At 45.8% G+C, this 17,299-nt stretch overlaps 1 pseudogene; it reads left to right on the top strand.

The window, feature by feature from the left end:
- The first annotated feature begins 8,550 nt into the window (after positions 1–8,550).
- LOC140637675 (dynein light chain Tctex-type 3 pseudogene) lies at positions 8,551–8,901 on the top strand (annotated as a pseudogene).
- Positions 8,902–17,299: the final 8,398 nt, after the last annotated feature.

Raw genomic sequence — 17,299 nt, 5'->3', positions numbered from 1 at the left:
TGATGTGGTCATGTCTGGAGAAGCTGTTGATGTGCTCGCATCAGGCCAGGTTGTTGATGTGGTCACATCTGGAGAAGCCGTTGATGTGGTCACATATGGAGAAGCTGTTGATGTGCTAGCATCTGGCCCGGCAGTTGATGTGGTCACGACTGGAGCTGCTGGTGATGTGGTCATATCTGGGGAAGCTATAGATGTGGTCATGTCTGGAAACATTGTTGATGTGCTCCCATCTGGAGAAGCTGCTGATGTGCTCGCGTCTGGAGAGGTTCTTGATGTAGTCACATCTGGAGAAACTGTTGATGTGCTCGCTTCTGGGCAGGCAGTTGATGTGGTCCTGTCTGGAGACGTGGTTGATATGGTCGCATCTGGAGAAGCTGCTGATGTGGTCACGTCTGGAGAAGGTGCTGATGTGGCCCCATCTGGAGACACTGTAAATGTGGTCAAGTCTGGAGAAGCTGTTGATGTGCTCATGTCTGGAAACACTGTTGATGTGCTCATGTCAGGAGAGGCTGTTGATGTGCTCACATCTGGAGAGGCTCTTGATGTGGTCACATCTGGAGAAGCTGCTGACATGGTCATGTTTGGAGAAGCTGCTGATGTGGTTCCATCTGGAGACACTGTTAATGTGGTCACCTCTGGAGAAGCTGTTGATGTGCTCATGTCTGGAGACATTGTTGACGTGCTCATGTCCGGAGAAACTGTTGATGTGCTCACATCTGGCCAGGCTGGTGATGTGGTCCCTTCTGGAGATGTTGTTGAAGTGGTCAAGTCTGGAGAAGCTGTTGATGTGCTCGTGTCTGGTGAAGCTATTGATGTGCTCACTTCTGGCCAGGCAGTCGATGTGGTCACGTCTGGAGAAGCTAGTGATGTGGTCACATCCGGAGCAGCTGCTGATGTGGTCCCATCTGGAGACACTGCTGAAGTGCTCATGTCTAGAGAAGCTGTTGATGTGCTCGCATCAGGAGAGGCTCTTGATGTGGTCACATCTGGAGAAGCTGCTGAGGTGGTCACGTCTGGAGAAGCTGCTGATGTGGTCATGTCTGGAAAAGCTGCTGATGTGGTTCCATCTGGAGACACTGTTGATGTGGTCGCCACTAGAGAAGCTGTTGATGTGCTCATGTCTGGAGACATTGTTGACGTGCTCATGTCCGGAGAAACTGTTGATGTGTTCGCATCTGGCCAGCGTGGTGATGTGGTCCCTTCTGGAGACGCTGTTGAAGTGTCCAAGACTGGAGAAGCGGTTGATGTGCTCGTGTCTGGAGATGCTATTGATGTGGTCATGTCTGGAGAAGTGATTGATGTGGTTATAACTGGAGAAGTTGCTGATGTGGTCCCGTCTAGAGACGATGTTGATGTAGTCACATCTGGAGATGTTGTTGATGTGGTCTCATCTTGAGCAGCTGATGATGTGGTCCTGTCTGGAGTCACTGTTGATGTGGTGAAGTCTGGAGAAACTGCTGATGTGCTCATATCTGGCCAGGCTGTTGATATAGACCAGTCTGGAGAGGCTGTTGATGTGGTTACATCTGGAGCAGCTGCTGATGTGGTCCCATCAGGAGACACTGCTGAAGTGCTTATGTCTGGAGAAGCTGTTGATGTGCTCGCATCTGGAGAGGCTCTTGATGTGGTCACGTCTGGAGAAGCTGTTGATGTGCTCATGTCTGGAGACACTGTTGATGTGCTCATGTCTGGAGAAACTGTTGATGTGCTCACTACCGGCCAGGCAGTTGTTGTGGTCACGTCTGGAGAAGCTGTTGAGGTGATCACTTCTGGCAAGGCAGTTGATGTGGTCACCACTGGAGAAGCTGGTGATGTGCTCATATCTGGAACAGCTGCTGATGTGGTACCATCTGGAGAAGCCGTTGATGTGCTCGCGTCTGGAGTCCCTGTTGATATGCTCATGTCTGGTGAAGCTGTTGATGTGCTCGCCTCTGGAGAGGCTCCTGATGTGGTCCCGTGTGGAGACACTGTTGAAGTGGACACGTCTGGTGGAGTGGTTGATGTGGTCGCATCTGGAGAAGCTGCTGATATGGTCCCATCTGGAGACGATGTTGATGTGGTCACGTCTGGAGACACTGTTGATGTGGTCTCATCTGGAGAAGCTACTGAGGTGCTCGCTTCTGGCAAGGCAGTTGATGCGGTCATGTCTGGAGAAGCTGGTGATGTGCTCATATCTGGAGCAGCTGCTGATGTGGTCCCATCTGGAGACACTGCTGCTGTGGTCACCTCTGGGTAAGCTGTTGATGTGCTCATGTCTGGTGAAGCTATTGATGTGCTCATGACTGGAGACCCTGTTGATGTGTTAATGTCTGGAGAAGCTGTTGAAGTGCTTGCTTCTGGCCAGGCAGTTGATGTGGTCATGCCTGGAGAAGCTAGTGATGTGGTCACATCTGGAGCAGCTGCTGAGGTGGTCCCATCTGGAGACACTGCTGAAGTGCTCATGTCTGGTGAAGCTGTTGATGTGCTCACATCTGGAGAGGCTCTTGATGTGGTCACATCTGGAAAAGCTGCTGATGTGGTCCCATCTGGAGACACTGCTGTTGTGGTCACGTCAAGAGGAGCGGTTGATGTGGTCTCATCTGGAGAAGCTGATGATATGGTCCCGTCTGGAAACACTGTAGGTGTGGTGACGGCTGGAGAAGCTGTTGAGGTGCTCGCTTCTGGCAAGGTAGTTGATGTGGTCACGTCTGGAGAAGCTGGTGATGTGCTCATACCTGGAGCAGATGCTGATGTGGTCCCATCTGGAGATACTGCTGATATGGTCACATCTGGGTAGGCTGTTGATGTGCTCATGCCTGGAGAAGCTGTTGATGTGCTCACCTCTGGAGAGGCTCCTGGTGTGGTCCTGTCTGGAGACACTATTGATGTGGTCACGTCTGGTGAAGCTGCTGATGTGGTCATGTCTGGAGAAGCTGTGGTTGAGGTAAGATCTGGAGAAGCTGCTGATGTGGTGCCATCTGGAGACGATGTTGATGTGGTCACGTCTGGAGACACTGTTGATGTGGTCTCATCTGGAGAAGCTATTGAGGTGCTCGCTTCTGGCAAGGCAGTTGATGCAGTCATGTCTGGAGAAGCTGGTGATGTGCTCATATCTGGAGCAGCTGCTGATGTGGTCCCATCTGGAGACACTGCTGTTGTGGTCACCTCTGGGTAAGCTGTTGATGCGCTCATGTCTGGTGAAGCTATTGATGTGCTCATGACTGGAGACCCTGTTGATGTGTTAATGTCTGGAGAAGCTGTTGAAGTGCTTGCTTCTGGCCAGGCAGTTGATGTGGTCATGCCTGGAGAAGCTAGTGATGTGGTCACATCTGGAGCAGCTGCTGATGTGGTCCCATCTGGAGATACTGATGATGTGGTCACGTCTGGGTAAGCTGTTGATGTGCTCATGTCTGGTGAAGCTATTGATGTGCTCATGTCTGGAGATCCTGTTGATGTGCTCATGTCTGAGGAAGCTGTTGATGTGCCTGCATCTGGAGAGGCTCTTGATGTGGTCACATCTGGAAAAGCTGCTGATGTGGTCTCATCTGGATACACTGCTGATGTGGTCACATCTGGAGAAGCTGTTGATGTGCTGATGTCTGGAGAAGCTGTTGATGTGCTCGCTTCTGGCCAGGCTGTTGATGTCACTTCTGCAGAAGCTGGTGATGTGGTCACATATGGAGAAGCTGCTGATGTGGTCACGTCTGGAGACGCTGTTGATGTGGTAACTTCTGGAGAAGCTGTTGAGGTGTTGGCTTCTGGCAAGGTAGTTGATGTGGGCATGTCTGGAGAAGCTGGTGATGTGCTCACATCTGGAGCAGCTGCTGATGTGGTCCCATCTGAAGACACTGCTGATGTGCTCATGTCTGGAGAAGCTGTTGGTGTGCTCCCATCTGGAAAGGCTCTTGATGTGGTCACATCTGGAGCAGCTGCTGATGTGGTCACATCTGGAGACACTGTTGATGTGGTCATATCTGGAGGAGTGGTTGATTTGCTTGCATCTGGAGAAGCTGTTGATGTGGTCCCATCTGGAGACGATGTTGATGTGGTCACGTCTGGAGACACTGTTGATGTGGTCTCATCCCGAGAAGCTGATGATGTTGTTCCATCTGGAGACACTGTTGATGTGGTCACGTCTGGAGAAGCTGGTGATGTGCTCATATCTGGAGCAGCTGCTGATGTGGTCCCATCTAGAGAAGCTGTTGATGTGCTCGCGTCTGGAGACCCTGTTGATGTGCTCATGTCTGGAGAAGCTGTTGATGTGCTCGCATCTGGGGAGGCTCCTGATGTGGTCACGTCTGGAGAAGCTGCTGATGTGGTCACGTCTGCAGAAGCTGCTGATGTGGTCATGTCTGGAAAAGCTGCTGATGTGGTTCCATCTAGAGACACTGCTGATGTGGTCACGTCTGGAGAAGCTGTTGATGTGCTCATGTCTGGAGAAACTGTTGATGTGCTCACTTCTGGCCAGGCAGTTGATGCGGTCACTTCTGCAGAAGCTGGTGATGTGGTCACATCCGGAGCAGCTGCTGATGTGGTCCCATCTGGAGATACTGCTGATGTGCTCATGTCTGGAGAAGCTGTTGATGTGCTCACGTCTGGAGAGGCTCCTGATGTGGTCACGTCTGGAGAAGCTACTGATGTGGTCACTTCTGGAGACGTTGATGTGGTCACGTCTGGAGGAGTGGTTGATGTGGTCTCATCTGGAGAAGCTGATGATGTGGTCCTGTCTGGAAACACTGTTGATGTGGTGATGTCTGGAGAAGCTGTTGAGGTGCTCGCTTCTGGCAAGGTAGTTGATGTGGTCACGTCTGGAGAAGCTGGTGATGTGCTCATATCTGGAGCATCTGCTGTTGTGGTCCCATCTGGAAAATCTGTTGATGTGCTTGCGTGTGGAGAGGCTCTTGATGTGGTCGCATCTGGAGGGGCTGCTGATGTGGTCCCGTCTGGAGATACTGTTGATGTGGTCACATCTGGAAAAGCTGCTGATGTGGTCATGTCTGGAGACGATGTTGATGTGGTCAAGTCTGGAGAAGCTGTTGATGTGCTTACTTCCAGAGAGGCTCTTGATGTGGTCATGTCTGGAGTTGTTGATGATGTGCTGGTGTCTGGAGATGTGCTGGAGACTGGAGAGTCTGTTGATGTGATCGTATCTGAAGAAACTGCTAATATGGCCCTGTCTCGAGACACTCTTGGTATGTTCTTGCCTGAAAAAGTTCTTGAGTTTGACATGGAGCCAGTGGAAGCTCGTTGCCAATTGTTTCCCTCTATCACAGGTGGTGTGTTTTTGTCATTGTAAGTAGTATCTTCGATGTTTCTTTTTAATATAGAGTGAGGCACCAAGTGACCTGAGACATGGTATGTTTGAGGTCTCCCAAATGTTTGAGTCCTTTCACGTCTTCTAGGCATCCACACTGCCATGTTGTGCTTTAATATTCCTACAGATTCCCCTGTATTTTCAACGATCGCCACAGCTTTTTTACTCTCAGTAGAATATGATTCTTTCTCTCCAGGTCCTGTAAAAGTTGTCACATTTTTTCACCTTAGTCAGTGATTGTGAAAATATTCTAGTCCCTTAGGTGTCCAGGTGGGTCTTTGCCTTTAAATGGGCCCTTTTCCCCCTCTTTTTTTCAGAGAAATTCTGTGTCAGAATCAATTGTTTAAATGAACTTAAAATATTTGTTGCTGGTACATTCTGTTCACTTTTCCTCTCCTCTAGGGTGTTTGAGTTGGGCCATACTTTATCCCCTTTCCGTAGACTCTGGCTGCTTCCTATCTACCCTTAAGAATCTTTATAAGGCCCTAGAAGCCATATGGTCATAGACTGTAAAATCTAGGGAATTTTGGGGCCTTTGAGGGCTGTTCCATTCCTTTAGCAGAAATGTGCCCCCTCCCAGATCTCCAGAGCTGCTGTGCCTCACCTGTATCATAGAAGACTTGTATCTGTTGGCACTGAGGGTCCTGCAGGTTCTCCTGGGACAAACACCCTCCTCCATCCCATACAGCCCTGTCCTCTTGGAGATCTGAAAGAGAGAAAGTGAAGTTAGTCCCCTGGAGCTATAACTTTTCTTCCCATTTTGGGATTCCTTCATTCTCTCAAAACCCCTGTGATTCCCCTCACCCTCAGCCCCACCTCCTCTGGAAAGGGCCACCTTGCTTGTTTCAGGATTTAGAAATCAAGTGTCAGGACCTAGTTCACACAAAGGTGATTGCAGAAAGCCGGGGCTTCAGGGATAAATCTTGAAGATTTTGAGAGGTTGAGTTGTGCAGGTAGGAAAAGGAGCTCCTGCCCAGTCAGGAGTCAGATATCAAGAAAGTATTTACATAAGACTAAGTCCCTTCCAATGGATCCTGAGCACAACTGAACACGCCACTTCCAGGCCAGCCCAGAAACTCCCCCTGGTGGTCCTCATTGTTCTGCCAGCTGGAGGCAGATGACAAGGAGGCACAAGAGAATGAATAGAGAAGTCTCAGGAAGAAGGAAGCTAGGTCCCCAAATAACCATATGAAGGAAAGCTACTTGCCTACCAAGAATGTCTGCCTGGTAATATTATATGAGCCAAAAAAAAAAAAAAAATCTTTTTGTGGTCAAGCAATTATACCCTTGGAACATACTTGTTACAGCAGATACAAAAATATCCTAATATGGGAAAGAGTTTCATTTAAGCCTAGGAATAGATATACTTTAAACCTTTTGTATCATATAATCTCTTAGCACTTGGGATTTAAGATATTTGTAATGTTCAAGAGAATTTGGCCTAATGTGCCAACTTTGTAGTTTCAATTTAAAATATATAATTGAGGACCACCTGGGTGGCTCAGTCAGTGAGGCATCTGCCTTCAGCGCAGGTCATGAGCCCAGGGTACTGGGATTGAGCCCCATGTCAGACTCCCTGCTCAGTGGGGAGTCTGCCTCTCCCCCCTGCTTGTGCTCTCTCATTCTCTCTTGCTTTCTCTCAAATAAGTAAATAAATAATCTTTAAAAAAATAAAATCATGCTAGGATTGTAAACAGTATGAGAACACTTAAGAGAACTTAAGATCCAACACATAGGTATTTATAATGTATTAGACTTAAAAATTGGGGGAAGTTTTTAAAAATCTACATTTAATGTATTAGATTTATGGAATTTCTTTAGTCCTTGGAAAGATTTTATTTATTAATCAAATAACTGAAGTCTTTCAATAGGAAGTGTATTAATTTTATAAATGTAACTTAAAATGTTTAAAGTGATTTAATTGGCCAAGTATATAAAATAGATTAAACACTAATCAAAGACCCTTATCAAACCATTGTACCTATGCTTCTGGCCAAAATGGAATATCAGAGATCAGACCCACCCTCCTATCTGAAACAATATCCAGCCCCCAGATAACTACATCACCATACAAAGATATGAAATGATGATCATCAATACACTGGAAGTCAGACAACAAAGGACAGTGGTTCCTGAGAGATAAACAAGGAAACAAACAACGTGAGCCCTGTGATGGCCCTATCTTATGGACTTGTGAGGACTTCCAAGCAGATTGGCAGGAGGGAGAACGCAGCTGGAGCCCAGCAGCTCTATTGGGTTGAGGGGATGCCAATCAGCATCTTGAGAGACTAAGGCAGCTGGAGTTCACAGGACAGATTACTGGGGAGGCAGACTTACACAAAGGGGCCCCTGGATATCCATCAAGAGCTGTACTGATCAAAATGTGCTTATGAAGCAACTACCCAAGATCCAGGTAGTGCCACTGGGAAAGATTAGAAGGAATGAGACTTGGCTCTCACATAGGGATGGAAACAATGCTGTTCCCACCAGCCAAATTGGAAAACTTGTAATTCTCAGGGAATGGGACAGAGAACTCAGGAGAAAGATCTTGCTTCAGTCCTAGGAAATACAGCTCTACATTGAGATGTCTCAGAACTCGCAGAAGGAATTATCCTTTAAAAAAACAAAAACCGGCCGCCCCGGTGGCTTAGCAGTTTGGCGCCGCCTTCCACCTGGGGCGTGATCCTGGGGACCCGGAATCGAGTCCCAGTTCGGGCTTCCTGCACGGAGCCTGCTTCTCCCTCTGCCTGTGTCTCTGCCTCTCTCTCTCTCTCTCTCTCTCTGTGTGTGTGTCATGAATAAATGGATAAAATCTTAAAAGAGAGAGAGAGAGAGAGAGAGAGAGAGAGAGAGAGAGAGAGAAGGGACTCCTGAGTGGTTCAGTTGGTTAAGCATCTGCCTGAATTCCGCTCAGATCATGATCCTGAGGTCCTGGGATGGAGCCCCATGTCAGACTCCCTGCTCAGCAGAGAATCTGTTTCTCCCCTTCTCTCTCCCTTTGCTGGTGCATGTGCTTGTGTGCTCTATCACAATTAAATACATAAAATCTTTATTTTTAAAAAAGATGTTATTTATTTATTCATGAGAGAGAGAGGCAGAAGCAGACTCCATGCAGGGAGCCCGACGTGGGACTCGATCCTCGGACTCCAGGACCACGCCCTGGGCTGAAGGCAGGCACCAAACCGCTGAGCCACCCAGGGATCCTCCACATAAATTCTTTAAAAAGAGAGAGAGAGAGAGAAAGCTCTGCTCCACACATGGAGGAGTGCCACCGCCACTGTGACAGGTTGGCTTCAAAGCTGACAAAGCCAACTATATCGTTGAAGAGTATATAGACAGGGTCTTGGGTGGTGAAGATACTAACCAAAACAATATCAACCAATGGACTGCAGGCATAATGGAGCAATCCTAAACACATTTGGTTAAGTTGGGAAAAGCCTATAAATATATCGTGACCATTGTGCAGTGGCTCAGAAGAGTGCATATGGCTTTCACACAGCCAGCTCATGTTTTGATCATGCGCATCTGATGGAATCTGTACTGTAAAATGGGAGAACCCAGCCATGAACTGTATAGTCAATGTTTTCGCCACTGCTATTGTTCTGTGACAGACTAACAGTGTTCAGCCAAAGCCATTAACTTAAAAATTTGTCACTGTATCCTTTCTAAAAAGGATAATGGTTACTTAATGTGCTAGATGACAAACATGCAAGAAGCTTCAATGTTATCAATAATCTCATAGCAAAATGGCAGATTATCTCATATTCTATGTGACATCATTTTAAAAAGAAAAATTTTATGTTGGTCAAAAATGAATACAGAAATGTGGCACAACATAAAAATACAATGTCATATTTTCACCAGCTTTTTGCTAACGTGTACCTATGGAGATGGGGAAATCCATTCAAATGATAAAATTCCCTTTCAGCTAGAGATTTTTAAAATTTCAAATTCTTGAATTTACACTTGAGGGCAAATTAAATCCAGGAACCTGGGGCACCTGGGTGGCTCAGTGGTTGAGCATCTGCTTTTGACTCAGGGCATGATTCCAGGTTGGGATCAAGTCCCACATCGGACTCCTCTTGAGGAGCCTGCTTCTCCTACCTGTGTCTGCCTCTCTCTGTGTATCTCTCATGAATAAATAATAAAGTCTTTTAAAAAATAATAAATCTGAGAACCTGAATTCCCTAGTTAAACAAAATTATGTGATTAAAAGTACATGGCTCTAATAATTGCCTTACAATTCACTCATTTCATGTAGAGTTCATTTCTTGAGTTCCTATTATGACCATATTTCTCTCTTAGCACTATAGTTACCAGTGTACTGCTCAAATTCTGAGTATCTTTTAGCACTTGTTTAGCTGGACAGCTAACATGTTTGGGGAAGAGTTGCCTTACAGTAAGAAAAAAGTGAATTTGAGTATCTGTATAGAAGTAAGCAAAATGAAAATCACTTATTGCTCACAGAGAATTATAGATGTCATTTTAAAAGTTGCTGCTAGCAAGTAAAAAAAATGCATAAAATATGTAACTCTTAATTAAAGGCATTAATAGCAGCCTAGCCAAGAAAGTAGTAAATTTTGTCATTGTTTTAATTATAGCCATCTGTAAATAATTTTTTAAATATTAATTTATTATTTTAATGGGTGAGGGGTAGAGGGAGAGGGAGAGAGAGAATCCCAAACGGACTCCCTGCTGAGTATGGAGCCAGACTCGAGCCCAGTCTCACAACCAGAGATCATGACCTAAGCCAAGATCAAGAGTCAGATGCTTAACCGACTGAGCTACCAGGCACTCCACATCTGTAAATAATTTAAACAGTTATTACATGGAGTTCAAATTGAGTAGAATAAGTAGACTATAAGTTAGAAGTATGCAACCAGGGGGGTCTGGGTGGCTCAGTTAGTTTAGCATCTAATTCTTTTTTTTTTTAAGATTTTATTTATTCATGAGAGACACACACACACAGAGGCAGAGACACAGGCAGTGAGAGAAGCAGGCTCCATGTAGGGACCCTGACGTGGGACTTGATCCCAGGTCTCCAGGATCACACCCTGGGCTGAAGGCAGGCACTAAACCACTGAGCCACCCAGGGATGGGATCCCCCTGAGCATCTGACTCTTGATCTCAGCTCAGGCCTTGATGTCAGGGTCATGAGTTCAAGACCCACATTCAGCTCCATGCTGGGCATGGAGCCTACTTAAAAATAAATAAGTAAAATAAAATAAAAGTATACAATCATTAGCAGGTTAACAAACATCTCAGAGCTTATGAAATATAGTTAAATTTATTAAGATAATAAAAGATAAAAAATTAGAGTACACAGCTGGTCACAAAATATGAAGTCAATCTGCTAATTTGACCTGGAAAACAAAATTAATTGTATGTATTATCACTAATACTAACACATACAGGGAGTGGAACCATGATTCATTGCATTTTGGGGGGAAAGAAGGGCTTAGTATTAGTACTGACAATATTAGCATAATATTCTTGTCAGAATTCTATGTGCATGTTCGACATTTGGCAAAGAAACAATAATTGTAGGCATGTCTGGATGGTTCAGTGGTTGAGCGTATGCCTTTGGCTCAAAGTGTAATCCTGGGGTCCCAGGATCAATATCCACATCAGGCCTTCCTGTAGGGAGACTACCTCTCTCTCTGCCTGTCTCTGTCTTTCTCTGTGTGTCTCTCATTAATAAATAAATAAAATCTTTTTTTTAAAAAAAGATACAATAATTGTTCCATATTTAAGAGGAATGTTGAGAAAATACAAGGATAGAATTTCATGCAGTGATCTACATTTTGGGCATGTCTAAAATTCTCACAGCCATTACCCATATTTTACTTCATGCTGCTGGCTTCTGTGCCCTTGACAATTACCATAGTGATCAAAATAATCTGTGTAGTTAAGGCTTGCTTTTGATTATTGTTATTGAAGGTTGATTTTAAAAGAATAATAATAAAATGCCTCAGAAACTTGCTATCTGTGCTTTTACTTTTTAATTAAAAAAAAATTTTTTTAGAGAGGGAGATGGAGAGAAAAATAAGAGGAGGGATAGAAAGAGAAGGATAGAGAAAATCTCAAGCTGACTCCATGCCCAGTACAGAGCCTGAAGCAGGGTTCAGTCTCACAACCGTTAAATCATGACCTGAGCCAAAATCAAGAGTTGGACGTTTAACCAACTGAGCCACCCAGGTGCCCCTGCTCCATTTTTATTTAAAATATAGTAAAGATTATCTTCCTATGCTGAGAAAGAAAGAAAGAAAGAAAGAAAGAAAGAAAGAAAGAAAGAAAGAAAGAAGAAAGAAAGAAGAAAGAAAGGAAGGAAGGAAGGAAGGAAGAAAGAAAGAAAGAAAGAAAGAAAGAAAGAAAGAAAGAAAGAAAGAAAAAGAAAAAATAGCAAGAGGAAAAGGAGGAGAAGATGGGGTTTGGTTTTGGAATAATCAATGTATGCACATAATACAAAACTTAGAAAATAAGACTTTCTCCTACCTTACATCCAAATTATCCTTCTCTAAATCAGCTACTATTACTAGTTTCTTGTGAAGGCTTTCAGATATTATATACATCTACAAGCACTTAAAAAATGTATAGTTGGGACACCTGGGTGGCTCAGTGGTTTATTGCCTGCCTTCGAGCCAGGGCGTGATCCTGGAGTCCCAGGATCGAGTCCCACATCGGGCTCCCTGCATGGAGCCTGCTTCACTCTCTGCCTGTGTCTGTGCCTCTCTCTCTCTCTCTCTCTGTCTCTCATGAATAAATAAATAAAATCTTTAAAAAAAAAAAAAAAGGTTGTGATTCCGGGATCCAGGAATCAAGTCCAGCATTGGGCTCCTCACAGGGAACCTGCTTCTCCTTCTGCCTATGTCTCTGCCTCTCTTTCTGTGTGTCTTTCATGAATAAATAAATAAAACCTTTATTAAAAAATGTATGGTTGCACACTATACATATGGCTCTGTGTCTTGCTTTTTTCATTTATTATCTTGAACACCCATAGCAGCACATATTAAGCTGTCTCCTTCTTTGGAATAACTACACAGAGCTCTATAGTATGGATATACTATAATTTATTTAATTAAATAAATAAATAATGAAATAATTAAATGTGTGGTGAGTGGAAGTTTGGTCCTCATGATCTATGCCCTCTGATGCTAATCCAAGACTATCTTACATTACGTGGCAAGAGGAACTTGGTAGGTATAATGTTACCAATCAGTTGACTAATCAGGTCAAAGAGGAAGATTGTCCTGGATTTTCAGGGCAGGTCCAACACTATCACAGGAGCCCTTAAAATCAGGGGGCAAGAGCAGAAGGGACTTAGAGAAGACCAACAGAGGCAGGTCTTGTCACTTGCTAGGGTGAATGTGGATATCCTTGTACTTGTATGGGTATGTGAGTGTATCCATAGGGTAAATTCCTACAAATAGAAATTGCTGGGTGAAAGAGCATGCATCTTTGATATTGTGTTATTTCTTTCTCAAAGACTTTCTATTGAATTGTACCAATCTGTGGCAGTGCCTGTTTTCCACACTCTCGACAACCAGTATGGCTATCTAGCCTTTTGATTCTTGGCAATTGCTATGGGTTGAATTGCATCCCCCTGGCTCCTCTTAAAAAATTCTTTTGAGGGATCCCAGGTAGCTCAGCAGTTTAGCGTCTGCCTTTGGCCCAGGGCATAATCCTGGAGTCCGGGATCGAGTCCCACGTTGGGCTCCCTGCATGGAGCCTGCTTCCCCCTCTGCCTGTGTCTCTGCCTTTCTCTCCCTCTCTCTGTGTGTCTCTCATGAATAAATAAATAAAATATTTTTTAAAAATTATATTAAATTCCTAACCCACAGGACCTCAGGATGTGACCTCATTGGGAGATAGGCCTTTATAGAGGTAATCAAGTTAAAATGAGGTTATTAGGGGGGGCCCTATCCATTATGACTGGTGTCCTTATAAAGAGGAGAAATTCAGAGACTACATCAAAATAAAAAAGTTTCTGCACAGTGAAGGAAATAATCAACAAAACTAAAAGACAACCTATGGAATGGGAGAAGTTGTTTGCAAACAACATCTCCGATAAAGAGTTAGTATCTAAAATATATAAGGATTGATATAAACTCAATACCCAAAAAACAAATAATCCAATTTAAAAATGAGCAGAAGATATGAATAGACATTTTTCAAAGAAGACACATAAATGGCCAACAGTACATGAAAAGATGCTCAATATCATTTATCATCAGGGAAAAGCAAATCAAAACTACAATAAGGTACCACCCCACACCTGTCAGAATGTCTAAAACCAAAACCAGAAGAAACAGCAGGTGTTGTTGAGGATGTGGAGAAAAAAAGAACCCTTATGCATGGTTGGTGGGAATGCAAATTGGTGCAGCCACTGTGGAAGACGGTATGGAGGTTCCTCAAAGGTTAAAAATAAGGGCAGCCCCAGTGGTGCAGCGGTTTAGCGCCGCCTGCAGCCCAGGACGTGATCCTGGAGACCCGGGATCGAGTCCTACGTCGGGCTCTCTGTATGGTGCCTGTGTGTCTGTCTGTCTGTCTGTCTCTCTCTCTCTGTCTCTATGAATAAATAAAATAAAATAAATAAAAAAAATCTTAAAGGTTAAAAATAGAGCTACCCTATGATCCAGCAATCACACTGTTGGGTTCTTACCCCAAAATTACAAAAACACTAATTCAAAGGGATACATGCCCCCTGTGTTTATTGCAGCATTATTCACAATACCAAACGATGGAATTGGCTCAAGTATCTTATTGACAGATGAATGGATAAGGAAGATGGGATATATATGACAGAATATTATTCAGCCATAAAAAAGAATTAAATTTTGCCATTTGCAAAACACGAATGGAGCTAAAGAGTGTAATGCTAAGTTGAAATAAGCCAGAGAAAGACAAATACCATATGATTTCATTCATATGTGGAATCTAAAAAACAAAACAAATAAAGGGAAAAACAGAGAGAGAGGGACAAAGTAAGAAACAGACTCTAACTGCAGAGAATACACTGATGGTTACCAGAGGAGAAATGGGTGAGGGGATGGATAGAATAGATTAAACAAAACAAAACAAAATCGGCAGAAATTTGGAGCCCAGAAACAGACATACACAGACAGGTAAGACAACGTGAAGACACATAGGGCGAAGATGGCCAGGGGGCTTAGGGGATGCATATTCAAGCCACAGAACCCCAAGGATGGCCAGCAAGCCCAGAAGATAGAAAACAGGAGGAAAGATCTCCCCCTAGAGTCATCACACGGATCATGGCCTTGCTGACTTCTTGATTTTGGACTTCTGACCCCCAGAATCATGAGACAAGATTTTTTTCTGTTGTTCTAAGCCACTCAGGTTGTGCTAATTTGTTATGGTAGTCCAGGGGGAGAGACTCTTTCTAGGCACCTGTGGTCACAGCAGTGGGTTCCAGGGGAGAGAAGTCAGTCGTGACCCCCAGGAAGGCTCAGAGGAAGACATAGACCTTGTTGATGGGGAGGGGGAGGGTAACCACTGAGTGCATGTTTCTTACACTCCCTTGGGAGGATGACAGTAGGGTGGTGGTGAGGATGTGGGTGAAGGCACTCAGGATGGGGAGGAGAGGAGAGGGCAGAGGGAGATGACTGAGCACCCATGCCTCGGACCTGTTTGTGCTGGGTGTGAGAGGTGAGAGGGACTTGCCACGGCTGGACAGAGACAAACTGGACCCAAGATGTTGTGTTTCATTGACAAGCAATTTAACCAGGGTGTGCTGGAAGGAAGGGCCAGGTGGTCATGAGAAGGTGTGCCTACCTGGAGGAGCCAGGTGAAGGCCACTAGGCTCTTCTGTGAGGCCCACGCCCCACTCAGACATCCCCAGCCCAGTAACCTGAGAAGGGATGTGGCTCTGCGTCCCCAGGAAGGGCACACAAGAGATTCAGATGCCACTCAAAGCTGGCCATGGCTCTACAGACCAGCTGATGCCAAGCTCACAAAGGGGACCAGAGAACAGAAGCAGAGAATCTGTAAGGCTCCATTTTACCAAGGGGAAGACCGAGGTTAGAAGTGCAATGAGCCACAGCACGCAGAATGTGGAAGAGGCCAAGGAGAGGGGAGAAGGAGGAAAGGGGAGGAAGAAGGAGGGGAAAGATGGGCCAGAAAGATGAAACAGAAAGCAAAAGAGGAGGGCAGGGTGGTGGAGGAACGAGAGAGCTGGAAACATCTTCCCGAAATAAGGGCCATCACAGTGCCTAAAATGGCATTTATTAGAGATAAGGCACTAAGAATCTGGACAGCATAGTCAGTGCCTAGGAAGAGTGTGTCATTCTTATTACTAACAAGGTGACAGCTCCAGGTGCCATCACATTGGGAGTCTGTGCCAAGTGATGGCAGGGTTCAGGTCAGTGAACCAGCCCTTTAAACCAAGCCACTCACTGCCCCACCCTGCCCTAGGCTGCTGCCCCCCGTCCTCCTCCCATACCTCTTCTTTTGCCCCAAGAGCCCTCAGGCTGGTCTCCAGAGAAAGCCCTGCCTCCTGTGAGTGGGTTTGAGCCAAGGAGGCCACTGGCTCCCTGCCCTCACCCCATTCCTTCTTTGGAGAAGAGTTGCCCAAGGTCTGGGGCCAGGTGACTGGGAGCCCCTTCTGCTCCTGGTATAGTGAGCTTAGGGTAGGCAAAGCCCAAGACATGGCAGTTTGAGTGGCATCTACAGGGCGCAGCATGAGCCCCCTACTTTTGCCTCCAAGTCCACTGCTAACCCCACCCCGGCCATCCCAGGATGGCGTCTCAAGAGAGTGAGAACCTGAGGCCTGTAGTTTGGTTTCTGCCTTTTCCCCTCCTTCTTTCTCTAAGGACAGGGGAGTGGCAGAGGAAAGTCCTGAAGGGTCTGACCAGAACCCCTTGTCAACCTCTGCCAACTTGACCCCAGTCCCCATGGCCATGGAACCCTTAAAGGGTTCAAGCCTTGTACTTTTTTTTTTATAATAAATTTATTTTTTATTGGTGTCCAATTTACCAACATACAGAATAACACCCAGTGCTCATCCCGTCAAGTGCTCCCCTCAGCGCCCTGCCTTGTCCTTTAGGGGAAGACAGTGAGGCCAGAGATAATCTGAATTGCACCATGGCGCACAGCTGGTTCACCACAAGATTAGAATCTGGGGCTCCCAGAGTGCCTGGGTGGCTCGGTGGTTGAGTGTCTGCCTTTGACTCAGGTCGTGATCCCAGGGTCCTGGGATCGAGTCCCACATCAGGCTCCCCACAGGGCCCCTGCTTCTCCCTCTGCCTGTGTCTCTGCCTCTCTCTTGTCTCTCATGAATAAATAAATATAATCTTTTAGAAAAAAGGAATCTGGGGCTCCCAAAACCCCATCTTGTGCCCCTTTGGCTACAGCAGTGGCCCTTTCCCTGTTCTTGGCTGCCCAACAAGCCTAGGACATCCTCAGGGTACTAGGCAGGGATGAGGTGATACAGAAATGGCCAGGACGAGAGTCAGAGCAGAGACTTCAGACATTTGTCCCGGTCATGCAGGGAAGGCCTAGATATTTGGTGGGAGGTGACCAGGGGTCAGAGGGCCACGTCCACAAGGTAAGAGCAGACCCTAACATCAGTGAAGCATCTGCCATATGCCAGGGGCTGTGCTAATCCTCCGGTCCTGACAAGTCTGAGCTCTTATTCTCATTTTAGAGACTAAGCAGACTGAGAGACTAACTTGTATGCACCCAAAGGCCTAGCTCTTCTCCCGAATATAACCAGGAGGAGAGGGTGATGGGCATGAGCTGAGCTCCGAGCAGAGGATCCCCCGACCCGTGCCCCCCAGAAAGCAGCCCTCCCTCAGGCCTGGGCAGACTCGGGGTTCACTCACTGAGTCCAGCAGCAGCATGAGGGAACAGGAGCTGGATGGTAAGGAGCAGCAGGCAGAGCATCACAGTCACCAGTCTTGACATCGTAGCTCTGAGGGTAGTGGACCTGCTGTGTACCCTCGCAGGAAAGGGCAAATGAGTGTCAGCCAAGGAACCCCAGTAATAAAT

Source organism: Canis lupus, chromosome 8 (genome assembly GCF_048164855.1).
Source record: "Canis lupus baileyi chromosome 8, mCanLup2.hap1, whole genome shotgun sequence".
NCBI classification, from domain to species: Eukaryota; Metazoa; Chordata; class Mammalia; order Carnivora; family Canidae; genus Canis; species Canis lupus.
This window is presented reverse-complemented; position numbering and strand designations above follow the sequence as displayed.